Source organism: Podarcis tiliguerta (genome assembly GCF_965153285.1).
Source record: "Podarcis tiliguerta genome assembly, chromosome: 12".
In the NCBI taxonomy this organism is placed as follows: domain Eukaryota; kingdom Metazoa; phylum Chordata; class Lepidosauria; order Squamata; family Lacertidae; genus Podarcis; species Podarcis tiliguerta.
The window spans coordinates 58,360,481-58,377,111 of NC_139545.1; the positions used below are offsets into that span (position 1 = coordinate 58,360,481).

General features: G+C 44.8%; 3 protein-coding genes across 6 annotated transcripts in view; all 3 read left to right on the plus strand.

Annotated features, from left to right (window-relative positions):
• The window catches only part of LOC310660977 (uncharacterized protein), a 776,342-nt gene that overhangs the window by 388,021 nt on the left and 371,690 nt on the right, over window positions 1-16,631 (plus strand). The window lies entirely within an intron of this gene.
• The window catches only part of LOC310661044 (GTPase IMAP family member 4-like), a 195,147-nt gene that overhangs the window by 39,763 nt on the left and 138,753 nt on the right, over window positions 1-16,631 (plus strand). The window lies entirely within an intron of this gene.
• LOC310661087 (uncharacterized protein) overlaps window positions 1-16,631 on the plus strand; it is a 64,647-nt gene that overhangs the window by 12,371 nt on the left and 35,645 nt on the right. The gene's annotated exons all lie outside the window — the stretch shown is intronic.

Sequence of the window (16,631 nt, forward strand, 5' to 3'; positions counted from 1 at the left end):
TCAAGTCCTGCTGAAAATTCACCCCATCTTAGTTCAACTTACTCCTAATATACATAAATTTATATGAAAGTTTGTCTAACACGTACAAGCTTGCAAAGCAATTTCTCCTAAAATAATGCATTTCTCTATTCCATTTTTGACAATACAGTGGTACCTTGGTTCTCAAACTTAATCCGTTCCGGAAATCCGTTCCAAAACCAAAGCATACCAAAACCAAGACACTCTTTCCCATAGGAAGTAATGCAAAAAGGATTAATTCATTCCAGACTTTTAAAAACCACCCCTAAAAGAGCAATTTAACATGAATTTTACTCTCTAACAAGACCATTGATCCATAAAATGAAAGCAATAATCAATGTATTGTACTATTAAAATGTATAAGACAGTATTGTAGATGATAAAAAAAAAATAAAACATTTCTTACCTGCACTGATGATAGTCATTGTTTGAATGGGGGGCTTTTATCCATTTCTGCAGTCACACAATCAATCAATCAATCAATCAATCAATCAGTAGCTGAACTGGGTTCCACACAGTCACAAAAACATATTAACTGAAAAAGCCTCAAAAACAAAAACGCAAAATAAATAGCAAAAACAAAAGTGCCAAATACAGTGGTACCTTGGTTCTCGAACTTAATCTGTTCTGGAAGTCCATTTGACTTCTGAAATGTTCAAAAACCAGGATGTGGCTTTTGGTTGGTGCAGGTGCCCCGGAAACAATAGCCAACAGCTGCATCAGACATTCGGCTTCCAAAAAAACACTTCCAGGTTTTTGGTGTTTGGGAACCAAGGCGTTTGAGAACCAAGTTACCACTGTATAAACTTTTATATGCACTATTTGCCCTGTCATGTGCATTTTTACGCACATTATTTGGCTAGAGGACTGGGTTACAAAATCCAAAGAAGTGAGAATTCCAAAGATGGCTGTCTTTTGGTTTTCGCGCTGTTTGAGAAAGTGTGAATTAGGTTGGTTCACCTTTAAATGTGAACTGGAGCACGTTTCCATGCTTAGTTGAGAGGGCCTGCCCAGGTGACGCACTTGCTCACTTGGGGTGGAAAGTACTGGCCGGGTTGCCAATGATGAAACAACTTCTGGTCCAAGAGACGGCTGCCTAGGATTTTCCAAGGCTTGGGCAGATTTGGGCCTGGGCACAGGCAGATTTTGAAGAGACCCCTCGATTTGACTGGAGGAGACAACAGACAGAACATATCTCCCTTGATCCTTAACAGAATTGGGGAGGGGGCATTTTATTAAAAGTGTGTTTTATCAACATTGCTGAGCAAACTGGCTTGTGGTCCTTCACTCTCCACAGGGAGTCCTGCGAAGGGTATTTCAGTGGAGGAGGCGGGCTATTGGGGACAGTGGCGTAGCAAGGTCAGGTGGTACCCGGGGCAGATAGGATTGGCTACGGGTTGAGTGATGATGAGTCACCGGCTGTTTACGTCTCGCTCGAGTACAAACTGCAGAGACAGACTTAGGCAGAATGAAACACCCCCTGCCCTTCCTTATCCATTTGCTCTCCACTACACAGCGTCAAGTTGAACGACGTGGCCCAGGGAGAGAGGGGGAAATAGTGGAAGTGAACAGCTGGCTTCGCAAATGGTGTAAACGGGAACGGTTTGGATTCTTAGATCACGAACTGCAGTTTCTTGAAGATGGACTTCTGGCAAGCGATGGGCTGCACCTCACAACGGTTGGGAGGAACGTTTTTGCCAAAAATCTCAGAAACCTCATCAGGAGGGCTTTAAACTGACTAATGTGGGGGAGGGAGACAGTGCTCCTGAAGGTAGGTGTCTATCAATTGATGAAGATGATCATCCAAATGTCATAGACCAAATGGAGCAAACAGCACGCAGACCTAGTGGTGGGAGGGAAAAATCCTTAAATAAGAGACACGGGGGAATGATTAATGGACTTCAATGTCTGTACACTAATGCGCAAAGCATGGGAAATAAACAAGATGAGCTTGAGCTCTTGGTACAGCAAACTAAATATGACATAATAGGCATCACTGAAACATGGTGGGATAAGTCCCACGATTGGAATGTAATAATGGAGGGATACAATCTATTTCAGAGAAACAGAACAGACAAGAAAGGAGGAGGAGTGGCGTTATATGTCAGGGATGTGTATACCTGTGAAGAGATCCAAGATTTAGAACCTCAAAGCCAAAGTGAGAACATTTGGGTCAAAATTAAGGGAGAGAAGAATAACAGTGACCTCATTGTGGGAGTTTACAATAGATCCCCAAGCCAAACGGAGGACATAGATGATGCCTTCCTGGAACAGATGACCAAGCATGCAAAAGGAAGGGAGATAGTAGTAATGGGGGACTTCAATTACCCGGATATTTGTTGGATGTCAAACTCAGCCAAGAGCATAAGGTCAAACAGATTCCTCACTGGCCTTGCAGACAACTTCATTGTCCAGAAAGTGGGAGAAGCAACAAGAGGAACAGCCATTTTAGATCTGGTCCTAACCAATGTTGATGACCTGGTTAGTGGGGTAGAAGTGGAAGGATCATTAGGCGCGAGTGATCATGCTCTTCTGAAGTTTACTATACAGCGGAAAGGAACAGCCAAGCATACTAGGACTCAATTTCTTGACTTTAAGAAAGCCGACTTCATAAAACCTAGGGAAGTCCTGGGTGAGATCACATGGACAGTAATACTAAAAGGAATGGGAGTTCATGATGGAACAACAAAGAAACAGTGGTGTCACTCAAAGGAGAAGATGGTGAAATGCAAACAGGGGACACAGAAAGGGCTGAACTCCTCAATGCCTTCTTTGCCTCAGTCTTCTCCGATAAAGAAAACAATGCCCGACCTGAAGAATTTGGAGCAAATGATTCAGCAGAGGAAACACAGCCCAGAATAACTAAGGAGATAGTACAAGAATACTTGGCTAGTCTAGATGTATTCAAGTCTCTAGGGCCAGATGAACTGCATCCAAGAGTATTAAAAGAACTGGCAGATGTGATCTCAGAACCACTGGCAGTCATCTTTGAGAATTCCTGGAGAACAGGCAAAGTCCCGGCAGACTGGAGGAGGGCAAATGTTGTCCCTATTTTCAAAAAGGGGGAAACAGGGGACCCAAATAATTACCGCCCAGTCAGTCTGACATCAATACCAGGGAAGATTCTGGAGCAGATCATTAAGCAAACAGTCTGTGAGCACCTAGAAAGGAATGCTGTGATCACCAATAGTCAGCATGGATTTCTGAAAAATAAGTCATGTCAGACTAACCTGATCTCGTTTTTTGACAGAATTACAAGCCTGGTAGATGAAGGGAACACAGTGGATGTAGCCTACCTTGATTTAAGCAAGGCATTTGACAAGGTGCCCCATGATATTCTTGTAAAGAAGCTGGTAAAATGCGGTCTTGACTATGCTACCACTCAGTGGATTTGTAACTGGCTGACTGACCGGACCCAAAGTGTGCTCATCAATGGTTCCTCTTCATCCTGGAGAAGAGTGACTCGTGGGGTGCCACAGGGTTCTGTCTTGGGCCCGGTCTTATTCAACATCTTTATCAACGACTTGGATGATGGACTCAAGGGCATCCTGATCAAATTTGCAGATGACACCAAACTGGGAGGGGTGGCTAACACCCCAGAGGACAGGATCACACTTCAAAACGACCTTGACAGATTAGAGAACTGGGCCAAAACAAACAAGATGAACTTTAACAGGGAGAAATGTAAAGTATTGCACTTGGGCAAAAAAAATGAGAGGCACAAATACAAGATGGGTGACACCTGGCTTGAGAGCAGTACATGTGAAAAGGATCTAGGAGTCTTGGTTGACCACAAACTTGACATGAGCCAACAGTGTGACACGGCAGCTAAAAAAGCCAATGCAATTCTGGGCTGCATCAATAGGAGTATAGCATCTAGATCAAGGGAAGTAATAGTGCCACTGTATTCTGCTCTGGTCAGACCTCACCTGGAGTACTGTGTCCAGTTCTGGGCACCACAGTTCAAGAAGGGCACTGACAAACTGGAACGTGGCCAGAGGAGGGCAACCAAAATGGTCAAAGGCCTGGAAACGATGCCTTATGAGGAACGGCTAAGGGAGCTGGGCATGTTTAGCCTGGAGAAGAGGAGGTTAAGGGGTGATATGATAGCCATGTTCAAATATATAAAAGGATGTCATATAGAGGAGGGAGAAAGGTTGTTTTCTGCTGCTCCAGAGAAGCGGACACGGAGCAATGGATCCAAACCACAAGAAAGAAGATTCCACCTAAACATTAGGAAGAACTTCCAGACAGTAAGAGCTGTTCGAGAGTGGAATTTGCTGCCAAGGAGTGTGGTGGAGTCTCCTTCTTTGGAGGTCTTTAAGCAGAGGCTTGACAACTATATGTCAGGAGTGCTCTGATGGTGTTTCCTGCTTGGCAGGGGGTTGGACTCGATGGCCCTTGTGGTCTATTCCAACTCTATGATTCTATGATTCTCTATGATTCTAAGACACTCCAATGTCTTTGTCAGCAACAGAACTAGTTGTTTTCCAGAAACAACTAGTACAAATCTTGCCTTCTTTCCATGGTGGGGATAAGGAAGAAGGGGCCTTGGAGAATTTGCAAAAACGCTTAGACCAGTCACCTTTTACCGTATTTTTTGCTCTATAAGACACACCAGACCACAAGACGCACCTAGTTTTTTGGAGGCGGAAAACAAGAAAAAAAATATTCTGAATCTCAGAAGCCAGAACAGCAAGAGGGATCGCTGCACAGTGGAAGCAGCAATCCCTCTTGCTGTTCTGGCTTCTGGGATAGCTGCGCAGCCTGCATTCGCTCCATAAGACGCACACACATTTCCCCCTACTTTTGTGAAGGGAAGCATTGGGAAGAAAAGGGGGGGGGGAGCAGAACTCTTGTCCGTCTTGGGAACCAGAATGCTTTAGGTGCTTTATTGCAATTCTTCCAGTCATAGGTCAATGGAAGCACTGTTAGAAGAATCATCATAATCACCAACTATTATTATTTTTGTTTTATTATTTACTATTATTATAATATATATTTAATAACAATACTAACAATAAATAATAATAATAATTACCCTAACCAACAGAATATTATTATTATTAATAATAAAGTGATAAAACATCAAACATTAAAACTTCCCTAAACAAGGCTGCCTTCAGGTGTCTTCTAAAAGTCATATAGTTAAACAACTATATGACTTTTAGAAGACATCTGACGGGAGGGTGCTACCACCGAGAAGGCCCTCTGCCTGGTTCCCTATAGCTTCACTTCTTGCAGGGAGGGAACCGCCAGAAGGCCCTCGGAGCTGGACCTCAGTCTCCGGGCAGAACGATGGGGGTGGAGATGCTCCTTCAGGAATACTGGCAGCAAACAACAATGCCCAAGCCCCCAAAGAAGGAATTAACAAAATTTAATTAAATCGCTATGTATTTATTTTAAAAACTTTTATCATTCACTTTCTCAGTTCAAGGGGTGATAGAATCATGGAAATGTACGGCTGGAAGAAATCTAGTCCACCCGCTAAGGCATCCCAGACAGACGACCATCAAATCTCTCTTGGAAAACCTCCTATATTTTTTTTTTAAAAAAATCTATATATAACAACAACACTCTTATTATTTGTACCCCGCCCACCTGCCTGGGCTGCCCCAGCCACTCTGGCTTTCATTCCTGAATACCAGCAGGCCAGAAGCCGAAAGCAGGACAGAGCACAATTTCGCCTTCAAAATTTGTTCTTCGGTTATTCTATCTGCTATAGCAGTCCCTGTGGCTCCACCAATTAAGCTATGTCACATACTGCAGAGAAAGAAAAAATCCCAGACCTAACCGAATGTCACCGGAACAAGACCTCCCTGACTTCAAGAGAAGTAACTTGTTTTGCCCCCCAAATGAAGTACAACATAGCATGGTGCTTCTCAAAGGAAGCTATTTCGATCAGACCATTACTGGTTTTTGTTTAAGATTTGGTCCAGCTCTACTGAACCCCTGCATGTCTGCAGATATGCAAGATGAAGGGGACTCTGCCCTCTGTTCACTCCATATTAAAACAATAACCCTGCAATGAATTAGGGGCCACCACCTGTCAAAGGAGGGGCGCGGGTGGCGCTGTGGGTTAAACCACAGAGCCTAGGAGTTGCCGATCAGAAGGTCGGCGGTTCGAATCCCCGCGACAACGGGGTGAGCTCCCGTTGCTCAGTCCCTGCTCCTGCCAACCTAGCAGTTCGAAAGCACGTCAAAGCGCAAGTAGATAAATAGGTACCGCTCTGGCGGGAAGGTAAACGGCGTTTCCATGCGCTGCTCTGGTTCGCCAGAAGCAGCTTAGTCCTGCTGGCCACATGACCCGGAAGCTGTATACCGTCTCCCTCGGCCAATAAAGCGATATGAGCACCGCAACCCCTGAGTCATCCGCGACTAGACTTTACGGTCAGGGGTCCTTTAACTTTTTACCTTTTACCTGCCGAAGGAGTCCAGGAGAGAACTAATGAAACTCACAAAGTAATCAGGGTTGGCACCATCCAGGGCCCTGCCTGGTCTGCTCTCCCTCTCTCTTTTTCTTTCTTTCTTTCTGTCTTTCTTTCTTTCTTTCTTTCTTTCTTTCTTTCTTATGGCAAACATTCAGTAGTTTATTGCTTGTTTGGGTTTGTAACATAAAACACAAAATAAATGGTATATGGTTTCAACAGATAATAATAACAGCAATAATAATAATATTTTTGGAGAAATAAGGTAAATATGTTCAGATATGAAGTGAGGTGAGTTGAGGGGGCGGGGCATGGGAGAGGGACCTTGGGTGCTGATTGGCTGAGGGTGGGGTGTGGCAACCCGAAAGGCCTCAATTCTCTTCTGTCATTGGAGGGTAGAAATTGTGAGCCTCTGCACTATTTCTGCAGCACCCGCAAACCTCCTTTCTCTCTGCCCACCCCAAGACTTTTCCCGTAAACCAGGTGCTGTTATACTCAGTGGCAGAATGCCTTGGTCCAGCTATTTCTGTGCCGGCAGAAACCTACTTTCGTGCTGGCAGAAACCTACTTCCTAATCCCAATGGCTCCAAGAAAGGAGGCAAGAATGGCAGCACACAAGCAATCCAGAAATAGGCAAATAACTGAGGAGGTGAAGTCACAGTCAGGTGCTGCTCAGGTGAGGAGGTGACATCACAGTCAGGTGGGTTCTGGTATATTTTAAAAAGAGGAACCAGACATAAGTTCTATACTTTTTAATTTATTGTACTTTTTTGTTTGGTTTGCTACTAAACTTTTCACACCACTTCTGGTCTTGGTGACCTATACATTTCCATAAACAAAATAATAGAAACTGGGACATTTTTTCAGTGAGAACTCACTGGGACTCAGTTCCAGCACTTCTCAGGTGAGCACCTTTGCTATTCTAAGAGAATGAGGGAGGTGTTTATGGGGAGAACTTCTGGCACCTCTTTTTCTAGAAAAATAGGACTGATAAAAACACATCACACATGGAAGTGCATGAGGCCGATTCCTCTTCAGCCCAAATGGTCAGGAATCCACAAGTCTAAGCTGGCAGGCACAAGGGCAAGAGGATTCAGAAACAGGAAATTGCTGAAAGAGGTATAATGAGATGATAAAGTTGGATGTTCAAAGATATGCAAATCCACTTTTGCTATTTCCTTTCCAAGTGACAAAATGTACATCTCACTTGTTTTTTAAAAAATATTCACCTCTTTGAAATAGTTCAAAATAAGAAAACTGAAAAAATATTTTCCATTAATCTGTTTCTCAAGGTATCACCTTGTGGGACCTGGAGACTCTGCAAAATGATGTCGATACAAAGCCACAATGCAGAACTGAATTTCATACCATCGCCTCTGAGTGTCTTTTGAAGACAAAAGCAAATACCTCAACTTGGAAACATCACTTAGAGCCAGATTCCGGGGGGGGGGGGGGGGGCGTTGTTGAAGTGGGTGGATCTGGCACCTTCTTGAATGATAGCAAGAAATCCATGAATCATGCCCAGCTTACTCTCCAGTAATACCACTACAAATAAAATAAAATAAAATTTATTTGTTCCCCAGCCACTCTGGGCAGCTTCCAACAAAGGATTAAAAATACATTAAAATGTCAGACATTAAAATCTTCCCTAAACAGGTACTCAACCACAACTGAGTTTAAGCGCTTGACCATGAAACACCTTGGGAGAAAAAATATCTCCTATCCAGAAGTATTTGTTTTTGGTTTTTTTTATAATATTTTTTATTGAGTTTTTTACACAAAATATAAAACAAAAGAAGGCTAAAAAACAAAAAAACAACAACAAAAGATACACAATACAAAAACACCTTAAACAACAACATAATACAAGACAAATCAGAAAAGAAAAAACATTAATAAAAACAATTCCATCTTTATAATATTTCTTTCATTTACTTATTTCCCGACTTCCCCAAACCTCCCTTCACTGTATTCCAAAACACCTATTTGACCAGCAAATCCCTATCCTCTGTCTCAATTAGTCCTTGTCATAGTTTTAACATTTTTGTATAACTTAATCTCTTTAAAATATTAAATCCTTAAATCTTTACCCTTTACGACTTTTATACTAATAACCTTTTAAATTCAATCTGATGTCATTTTAACATTCATTGATCTTATAATATTTCTGTAGATAGTCTTTAAATTTCTTCCAGTCTTCCTCCACCGTCTCTTCTGCCTGGTCTCTGATTCTGCCAGTCATCTCGGCCAGTTCCATATAGTCCATCACTTTCATCTGCCATTCTTCCAGCGTGGGTAGCTCTTGTGTCTTCCAATACTGTGCGATAAGTATTCTTGCTGCTGTTGCAGCATACATAAAAAATGTCCTGTCCTTCTTTTGCACCTGTTGGCCGACCATGAAGTATTTGAGCAAGGGACTGCCACTCACGCGGTCACTGCTGTGCTTTATGGGGCCCAGGCTTTCTTTTTCTTTGATTGTGAGGTTTCTGAATCTGAGAGTGTGCAGGACATACAGAGGCATCTCAAGGGAATGATTAAGAAGGTGTCAAATGTTTCAGTAGAAGCAGGAGGGTCTCTGAAATTGAATGGCACCGAGAAAAAAGCTCAGCTGCATTTCCCATGGTGATTTCTTTCTAGATCACAATCCAACAACCTTTCAAGATGCCATGAGAATCCATGCCAGCCTCCCCCTGCTGCTGGGGGAGAATAGGGAGAAAGCTGTGCCCGTGAAGGTATGGCTCTACCCTCTCACCAAGCTGGACTCAAAAGCAGCTCAGCTGGTGCATGAGATTAGCTGACCACTGCTCCTTTGCATGGAAGATACTTTGGAGAAGTTGACCGAAATGGATGCAAGGTGCAATGATCTGATTAAGAGTCCCGCAGCCACCAACTTCCCAGAGATGAAGAAGGAACTCAAGACTGCTGCTTGCAGGGCAGCAGCTGAAGAAGGCTGATTAGCTGCTCTCCCTGTGCAAGGGACAGGCAGGGTTTCTGTTGAGGCAGGTGATTAGCTGTGGGAGGCGCTTATCAGAGCTTGCAGGGCAGCAGCTGAAGAAGGCTGATTAGCTGCTCTCCCTGTTGTTGTTTCAAGCAACACTCCGTTCAGATACAGGCCAGGCTCAACTTCCATATTATTTGTGGGTTCTGGTATATTTTAAAAAGAGGAACCAGACATTGCTGTACATAATGTTTAAGTTCTATCCTTTTTAGTTTATTGTATTTTTTGTTTGGTTTGCTACTAAACTTTTCACACCACTTCTGGTCTTAGTGACCTATACATTTCCATAAACAAAATAATAGAAACTGGGACATTTTTTCAGTGAGAACTCACTGGGACTCAGTTCCGGCACCTCTCAGGTGAGCACCGTTGCTATTCTAAGAGAATGAGGGAGGTGTTTATGGGGAGAACTTCTGGCACCTCTTTTTCTAGAAAAATAGGACTGATAAAAACACATCACACATGGAAGTGCATGAGGCCGATTCCTCTTCAGCCCAAATGGTCAGGAATCCACATGTCTAAGCTGGCAGGCACGACGGCAAGAGAATTCAGAAACAGGAAATTGCTGAAAGAGGTATAATGAGATGATAAAGTTGGATGTTCAAAGATATGCAAATCCACTTTTGCTATTTCCTTTCCAAGTGACAAAATGTACATCTCACTTGTTTTTTAAAAAATATTCACCTCTTTGAAATAGTTCAAAATAAGAAAACTGAAAAAATATATTCCGTTAATCTGTTTCTCAAGGTATCACCTTGTAGGACCAGGAGACTCTGCAAAGTGATTTCGATACAAAGCCACAATGCAGAATTGAATTTCATACCATCGCCTCTGAGTCCTTTGAAGACAAAAGCAAATACTTCAACTTGGAAACATCACTTAAAGCCAGATTCCGGGGGGGGGGGGGGGCGTTGTTGAAGTGGGTGGATCTGGCACCTTCTTGAATGATAGCAAGAAATCCATGAATCATGCCCAGCTTACTCTCCAGTAATACTACTACAAATAAAATAAAATACAATTTATTTGTTCCCCAGCCACTCTGGGCAGCTTCCAACAAAGGATTAAAAATACATTAAAATGTCAGACATTAAAATCTTCCCTAAACAGGTACTCAACCACAACTGAGTTTAAGCGCTTGACCATGAAACACCTTGGGAGAAAAAATATCTCCTATCCAGAAGTATTTGAGCAAGGGACTGCCACTCACGCGGTCACTGCTGTGCTTTACGGGGCCCAGGCTTCCTTTGTCTTTGATTGTGAGGTTTCTGAATCTGAGAGTGTGCAGGACATACAGAGGCATCTCAAGGGAATGATTAAGAAGGTGTCAAATGTTTCCGTAGAAGCAGGAGGGTCTCTGAAATAGAATGGCACCGGAAAAAAAAGCTCAGCTGCATTTCCCATGGTGATTTCTTTCTAGATCACAATCCAACAACCTTTCAAGATGCCATGAGAATCCATGCCAGCCTCCCCCTGCTGCTGGGGGAGAATAGGGAGAAAGCTGTGCCTGTGAAGGTATGGCTCTACCCTCTCACCAAGCTGGACTCAAAAGCATGAGATTAGCTGACCACTGCTCCTTTGCATGGAAGATACTTTGGAGAAGTTGACCGAAATGGATGCAAGGTGCAATGATCTGATTAAGAGTCCCGCAGCCACCAACTTCCCAGAGATGACGAAGGAAATCAAGACTGCTGCTTGCAGGGCAGCAGCTGAAGAAGGCTGATTAGCTGCTCTCCCTGTGCAAGGGACAGGCAGGGTTTCTGTTGAGGCAGGTGATTAGCTGTGGGAGGCACTTATCAGAGTTTGCAGGGCAGCAGCTGAAGAAGGCTGATTAGCTGCTCTCCCTGTTGTTGTTTCAAGCAGCACTCCGTTCAGATACAGGCCAGGCTCAACTTCCATATTATTTGTGGGTTCTGGTATATTTTAAAAAGAGGAACCAGACATAAGTTCTATACTTTTTAATTTATTGTACTTTTTTGTTTGGTTTGCTACTAAACTTTTCACACCACTTCTGGTCTTAGTGACCTATACATTTCCATAAACAAAATAATAGAAACTGGGACATTTTTTCAGTGAGAACTCACTGGGACTCAGTTCCGGCACCTCCCAGGTGAGCACCGTTGCTATTCTAAGAGAATGAGGGAGGTGTTTATGGGGAGAACTTCTGGCACCTCTTTTTCTAGAAAAATAGGACTGATAAAAACACATCACACATGGAAGTGCATGAGGCCGATCCCTTGGAGAAGGTGGAGGCAGCCCAGAAGCTGCATCTTAGAGCCCCTGCACCACCTGAAGGCAGTCAAGCGCTCCACAGCTGAGTTGCCCGATCCTGCTCCTACGTCCAGTGAAGGAGAGTGAAAAGGGCATTTGTTTGTCACCAACAGGAAAAGGGTTCCTGGATTTATTACTTCTCCCTAATAAAGAATGAGATAGGCATTGCAGGGTTGCCATATGTCCTCCTTTTCCAGGACACGTCCTCTTTTTCATGGGTAGAGAGTTAGAACTGGAAGTTGGCAAATGTGTCCTCTATTTTGCTCTAGAAAGGTTGTTTTTAGAGAGCTAACAGTGCCCTATATCTGGGATGGGGAACCTCAAGCCCAGGAGCTGAAGAAAGATGCCTCAGGACTCTCCCTTGGCCACAGCCCTTTGCCTCCTGGGCTCCACTCCTCACTGGCTCAGCTCTGCAGCCTCCTCACATACTTTTCATGGTGTGGAATGTGCTCGTGGGGTGCAATAATGCAGAGAGTGAGACTGGGTGGGGGGTGGATGACCCCTTTTGGAGCATGAAGGATAATAATACATGAATGACTAATGTTGTGGTTCTTGTTTTCGGTGGGAACTATGAGGACGATGCTGTGGGCCAGGGGTCACCCAACGTTTTGGACCAGTGGGAACACTTCGAATTCTGAGAAGGTGCTGTGGGTGCTGGTCAGCAGAGGCGCCAGCTTGTGAAAGCGACTGGAGGGGCCAACGTCATGTGTGCGACGGCACGACGTCAGGAGGAGCTGGGGGCAGAGCTGAATGCAGCAGCTGTGTGGCTTCAGTGGTCAGTGGCTCTGCCTCTCCTCCTCCCAGGGCCACCACCGACAGGAGGTGCTTTGAAACTCCTTCCCTTCCACAGCAGGAAGAGGAGGAGCCAGAGGCCGGAGCTGGGCCACCCTTGGCTCCACACTCCGCCTCCCTGCTTTTTGAACATTGGCAGGGCATCCATACCACCCAAAATATGGGGGAGGGGGACAAAAGGTCTCGGCCCCCAGGAGCTGGTGCCCCTGCCGGTCACAAAATGGCTGCCTTGGGGATGTGGAACAGCACAAAATCCTAGCCTATTAAAAGGTGGACACCAAATGTGGTGGGACACATACCACGCTGAGATCCAACACACTCCCTGCTGTTAAAGACAAAAAGAGGACAATGGGAGCTAAGGTGATCCCCAAATGTTTTCCATAAGCCAGAAAGATGATAATCTTGGGGACATACTGATCTCTGTCCTTGTTTGGATGATGATCATCTGGGCATTTTGTGCAACGTTCTGCATCTGAGGAAGCGGGAAAGAGCGGCTTCCGCATCACAAACATCCAGAGCCACCTGTGCTCAATTACATTATGAGAATATATGATGCTGTGGGGGGAGGTGAGGAAATAAGAATGTGTCAATAGGTAAAGAGAGGCAAAAAAATATTTAGTTCTTTTTTTAAAAAAAGTTTACCCTTGTTACTGACTTTTCCTCAAGGAGACAGAGGTGGCGCACAAGGTTTTTCTCATTTTGATCAGCAAAGCAACATTGTGCTCTAGGGTTGAGAGGCAATGACCTCTGCAAATCAGCTGCGTTGAAGGATTCCTGCCTAATCCTGAAGAGATACCTCTTTCCCTTTGCTAATGCAAACAGTTTCCTATTGCTTCCATACAATGCTCCTAGTAGTTGTATTGCAAACATTTCCATATAATGCATTGTTAGCGCTGTGCTTTTACTATGTTAAAAATCTGCCACTTTTCACCATTTGCCAGTTATTCTTCATAATTTTCCAAATCATTGCCTTTTTCATGTGGCTTGGTATAAAATAGCAAAAAGGAACGCCTTGTGAGCAGTGCAAGCTGAGTCCGCTCTCTGCTGATTTTGAACTCCAGAGATGGCTTCCTTGTGGTCATGTCTTTCAACTCACTTCCTGGAATTGAGGTGAATAAAAATAGAGAAGCCAAGAAGGATCCAAATTCAACAATTTATTCTGAATTCTCACAAAAAAGTATGAGTGAATTTCCACCATGAATTTGGGACAATAAATTCCCCCAGGTATGCCCTCTCCCTTGCAGTTTCTCACCTTCCTGTGCCGAGAAGGTCCCTTCCGCACACAGAGAACAAGCAGAGCAGCAAACAGGCTTTGATCCACAAGGCTTAGCATTCATTTCATTGTCTTATTGCATTTATAGAGGTAAAGGGACCCTGACCATTAGGTCCAGTCGTGGCCGACTCTGGGGTTGCGGCGCTCATCTCACTTTATTTGCTGAGGGAGCCGGCGTACAGCTTCCGGGTCACCAGAGCAGCGCACGGAAACGCCATTTACCTTCCTGCCAGAGCGGTACCTATTTATCTACTTGCACTTTGACGTGCTTTTGAACTGCTAGGTGGGCAGGAGCTGGGACCGAGCAACGGAAGCTCACCCCGTCGTGGGGATTTGAACCGCCGACCTTCTGATTGGCAAGTCCTAGGCTCTGACCTACCTGACAGTGTCTTTGTGGGGATCAAATCAGGAAGGGGAGGACCAGGTGCGCTGCATAGAGTTCAATTGGGCAAAGGGGTGGGGTGGGGAATTGGGAGCTAAATAAATAATAAATAGTTATTTGTAATATTTTAGTAGTCTTCCCAAAGGTCTCGGAGCAGGTCCATCACTACAGAATCCAGAATATGCATTAATTAATACTGTAATGAAGACGCAATAAAATACCCAACTTGATTGAACAGAAGAGCGTTAAGAGGAGCCTGCTGGATGAGACCAATGGTCCATCAGGTCTAGCATCTTCTTCTCACAGTGGCTAAGCAGATGCCCCAATGGGAAACCGTAAGTAAGGTGTACAAAAATGCATATACTAAGGTATATGTTGAAATGTGGTGATGTCAAAGTGCAATGAGCTTTGGTGGGGACTGGGGATAATGGGGGCTAAACCATAGCAAAGGAAAGGTGGATGGGGCCCAAGCCACAGGCACCATCTTTCCCTAGCTTCAGGTGGAAGGTGTCCATTTGGAAAGCCTGTTCCCTCTCAGTGCAGAAATGTCATAAGAGGTGGGGATAACCGGCAGCCAGGTTGGCTTTAAGATAGGATGAGATGAACTCCTGGAGGACAATGGCTACTAGCCATATCCTCCACTTCCACTGTGAGGGACCAGGGTGCAGGGCACCCATTCCTGGGGGCCGGGGGGGGGGAAAGGCAGCTGTTGCACTCGGGTCCTGCTTGTGGGTGTCATCGCTAAGGGACATCTGGTTGACCACTGTGAGAACAGGATGCTCAACTAGACGCACCATCGCCTGTTCCAGCTGTACAACTCATTTTAGGCTCCTATCTCATGGTGGGACAATCCCTCATTGTTCTGCCTGGAATTTGGATTTCTGAAAGTTGCCCCCACGTAAGAAGGGAAATCAACTGCAGGTGACATAGCGCAGCGAAAGGCAAAGGCTTCTTGCTGTGGGATGTTTCTGTGAATTCATGCAGTTAGAAAGGATACTCCACACAGTAACTGAAATTATTACTTCCATGTTGAGAAACAGGAAGGTGCTTCTACTCTGAGAGTGAGTGTGGAAGGGAGTTGGCTTTTCAGTGCGTTACTTCTAGATTTCATATCCCCTGCTGTTTAAAAACAAAATATCTTCCAATATCCCAAGAGCTGTCCTATGGACAGTGTTTCCTCCTCCTCTGGAGGAGAGGACTCAAACCAATGGCTTCAAGTTACAAGAAAGTACATTCCCACTAAACCTCAGGAAGAACTTTCTGACAATAAGAGTTGTTTGACAGTGGAACGGTCTTCCTTAGGAGGGGGGGACTCTGTCCTGGATGCTTCAGCTGAGATTCCCACATTGCAGGAGGTGGGACTAGACGACCCCATCCGATTCACACTTTCTGAAACCATATTCAACCCCAAACAACCATCCATTGAAATCCACATTTCTCCGAATTTATCAGTGCAGTTTTCCAGCCAAGCAACGTGTACAGAAATTCATATCCTAAGGTATATGTTGAAATGTGGAGTGCTGCACTTTATAACTGGGAAAATGAGAGGGAGAGACTTAAGAGATTATGAAAGAGGGTCTGAGAAGGAGAGAGAGAGAAAGAGAGAGAACAAGAAAGAGAACGAGAAAGAGAGCGCCTCTGGCAGTGTGCTGGATCAGGCCAATGGCCCTTCTGTTCTCACAGTGGTCAGCCTGATGCCTGTGGGAACCCTGCAAGCAAGGATCCATGCACCAGAGCAGTCCTCTTCCCTCCTGTGGTTTCCAGAATCTGGCATTCAGAAGCACCACTGCCTTTGACTGTGGAGGCTGAGCAGAGCTAGGTGCCACCAATGGCCCTCTCCTCCATGAATTTGCCTAGTCCTCTTTTCAAGCCCTCCAAGTTTACCGCCATCCCTGCCTCCTGTGGGAGTGAGTTCCATAGTTTATTTCTGCGCTGCATTAAGAACGGCTTTCTCTTATCTGAATCCTCCAACATCCAGCTGCTTGGATGTCCGTGAGCTTAAGTGTTTAAGAGATAAGCCGAGCAAGAGGCAACATAATAGATGCTTATAGAATTCTGCATAGCGCAGGCAAAGCAGAGTGAGTGTTCTTGCTCGGCTTATCTCTAAACGAAAAAGTCCCAAATGCTGCAACCGTTCTTCATAGGGGAGTGGCTCCATCCTCCTTGAACATTTGGCTTGCCCTATTCTGAACCTTCTCCAACTCCACAAGATCCTCTTTGAGGTGAGGTGGCCAGAACAGAACGCCAGCACTTGCCTTACCGATAGGCTGGAGAAACCAGCTGCTGGTGAAAGCTCCCCATCTTTGGAAAAGGGGTCTACATTTCACAGGGAGGCCGAGAAATAAGGGGTGGGGAACATTGGGCCCCCAGAAGTTGTGGAACCACAACTTCCATCAGCCCAGGCAGTCATGGGCAGTGGCCAGTGATGATGGTATTCAGCAACATCTGGAGAGCCAAAGATTTCCCACATCT